Genomic DNA, 2,616 nt, shown 5'->3' with positions numbered 1-2,616 from the left:
TCCCTAGTTTCCTACCTTTGGTTTCTACAAATTTTAGATTAATATTTTCACCATTATTCCCTCATATTCATTCAATTTAGATTTCATCTTATTCTAGTTGTAGTTCTGGTTGTTTTCAGATTACGTACAGGTTTCAGTCTGTGTGGATTCGACCTCAGTCTTACTGAGTTTTTTACTACATCACAACCTTATACTTGGGGAGTGAACAAGTTTTTGGCACCGTTGCCGGGGATTGACGACTACGTTGTTTGAGTTTAACTAGTTTTAGGATTAGTTGAAGATTAGGATTTTTTCTAATTTTTAGGGTTTTAATTTTAGAAATTTTCTAATTCCCTTCAAGTAACTTTATATTTTCTTTAGTGTTAAATAGTTTTTCCCTTTTTAGAAACAAACCCAACTTTCCCATTTTGTAAGATTCTGAGATAGGCTTCTAAATTGGTAATTTCTTAATTTCTTCCTTTCTATTTCTAGATTAGGATTTGTCTTCCTTTTTAGCAAGTTTTTAATTCTAACTCCTTTAGAATCTAACTTTGTTTCCTATTTTATTTTTAGAAATTTTCTATTTGTAGACTTTCTGTTTAGAAACTAACCTTCCTGTTTTGTAGGCCTTTAAGATAGAAACTTCTAATTCAATAAGCTCTTTCTAATTTCTACTTTCTATTTTTCAGATCTCTTTTATTAACTTACTTTCTAGTTTAGGACTTTCCTAATTTGTTTTAGAAATTTTTTACTTTCTTCTTTTTAGGAATTTCTCCTTCTTTTTTTTTTTAAGAAACTAGTTTACTTCTATCTTTCTTTTTAGGAATTTTCTAATTTTAGACCTTCTCCTTTTAGAAACTGATTTATTTTGTTTTGTTTTGTTTTCTTTTGTTTTGCAAGTTTTTAACTTAGAAACTTCTAATCTAGTAACCTCTTTCCAACTTTCTTCTTTCTTTTTAGATTTTCATTCCTTTCTTTCTCTTAGGTTTAAGTTTATAATCTGAATTGAGGGCTGCGAGTGTTTCATGCCCAAGTGGGCTTGTGACAACACTCGATGTCTCTTGACTGAAGGAGGATTGGTTGAGGAGTTAACTGTCCATCGCAGGACTAAACACTACTCAAAATCCCCTGAGTTAATTCAGGTTATGGCTGCAAATCAACCTCAAGCACTACCTCCACCTAGGGTTGAGGAAGTCTATGATGAGAATGAGGTACATCAAGTACCCTCGCCTCGTACGTTACGAGATTATTTACAATTTATGCATGGTTTTTCTTAAGAATGTAGACACATGGATATCAAGATAAGGGTAATCCAACTCCTTCCTAAATTTCATGGGCTTTAAATCAGAAAATCCATATTTACATCTGAAAGAGTTTGATGAGATCATAGCCACTTTATATTTTCCAAACGTGTTTGAGGACACAGTCAGGTTGAAACTCTTTTCCTTTTCTTTGAAAGAGAAAGCTAAGACGTAGTTGCATTCACTATGTCCTAGATCTATTGGCACATAGAATGATATGCAAAGGGAGTTCATCAAGAAATTATTTCCACATCATGAAAAGAACACCCTCAGAAAATCAATCATGAACTTTGTCCAAAAGGAGGATGAAACATTCTTCCAATGTTGGGAAAGGTTCAAGGATCTTGTCAGTTCATGCCCACAACACGGTTTTGAAACGTGGTGCATTACACATTTTTCTATGATGGACTGACATCTTCCATGCGCCAATTGGTTGAGACAATGTGTAATGGAGAATTCATAAATAAAAATGTCAATGATGTATGGGACTACTTGGATAGACTTGCTGAAAACACACAATCATGGAACACATACCCAAAATCAAGCACCACTTCTAGGCCCACTCAATCAAAGGAAAGGGGAGGAGTATATCTTCTGAAAGAAGGTGATGATGTCAATGCTAAAGTGGCTAATCTCATAAAGAAATTTGAGGCCATGGAATCAAAGAAGGATAAGGGTAAGGAAGTTGTTTGCGGTATTTGTGGTTGCAACAGTCACACAACTGAAAAGTGTCCAGTTATATCTGCCTTTCAAGAGGTACTGACTGAGTAATCCAATGCCGTAAATAATTATCAAAGACCTTTCAATGGACCTACCTCCAATACATACAATCCTGGTTGGAGAAATCATCGAAACTTCAGTTGGAGGAATGGACGAACGGCTATTCCTTAAGGTTTCTTCAATCAAACTCCAAATAAAGAGAAACCTCAAGAGGATCCGGTTCAAAACATATTCGAGAACAAGAGCTACTTAATCCGAATTCGACACAAACATTCCATAATATCCATACAGTATTAGGAACGCTTGCATTGTCTATTCAAAGGATAGAGTTACAATTAACGAGTGGAGGAAAGGGGATGCTTCCTACTCAACCTCTCCTCAATCCCAAACTGCAATATGAAATAAGTGACCCTAGCTCTTCAAATCAAATGGGACAAGCTAAATCCATCACCACTCTTAGGAGTGGGAAGATCATTGACAAAACCATTCCAGTTAGGGCTGAAAAGCCTAAGGACCCGAAAGTGGACAAAGATGATGGATCTAGCCATGCTCCACAAGAATTAGAACTAGAACCTCAATGAAAGCCGGTTGCTCCATTTTTCCAACGGTTGGTTGC

At 35.6% G+C, this 2,616-nt stretch overlaps 1 non-coding gene across 1 annotated transcript; it reads right to left on the bottom strand.

The window, feature by feature from the left end:
* Positions 1 to 1,545: 1,545 nt before the first annotated feature.
* Positions 1,546 to 1,652, bottom strand: LOC131250281 (small nucleolar RNA R71). Its single transcript, XR_009173208.1, has one exon. It is a non-coding gene; the product is annotated as a small nucleolar RNA R71 (small nucleolar RNA).
* Between the last annotated feature and the right edge of the window lie 964 nt (positions 1,653 to 2,616).

Source organism: Magnolia sinica, chromosome 6, assembly GCF_029962835.1.
Source record: "Magnolia sinica isolate HGM2019 chromosome 6, MsV1, whole genome shotgun sequence".
Classification (NCBI taxonomy): Eukaryota; Viridiplantae; Streptophyta; class Magnoliopsida; order Magnoliales; family Magnoliaceae; genus Magnolia; species Magnolia sinica.
Note: the sequence above shows the minus strand (reverse complement) of the source record. Positions and strands in the feature narration are given on the sequence as shown.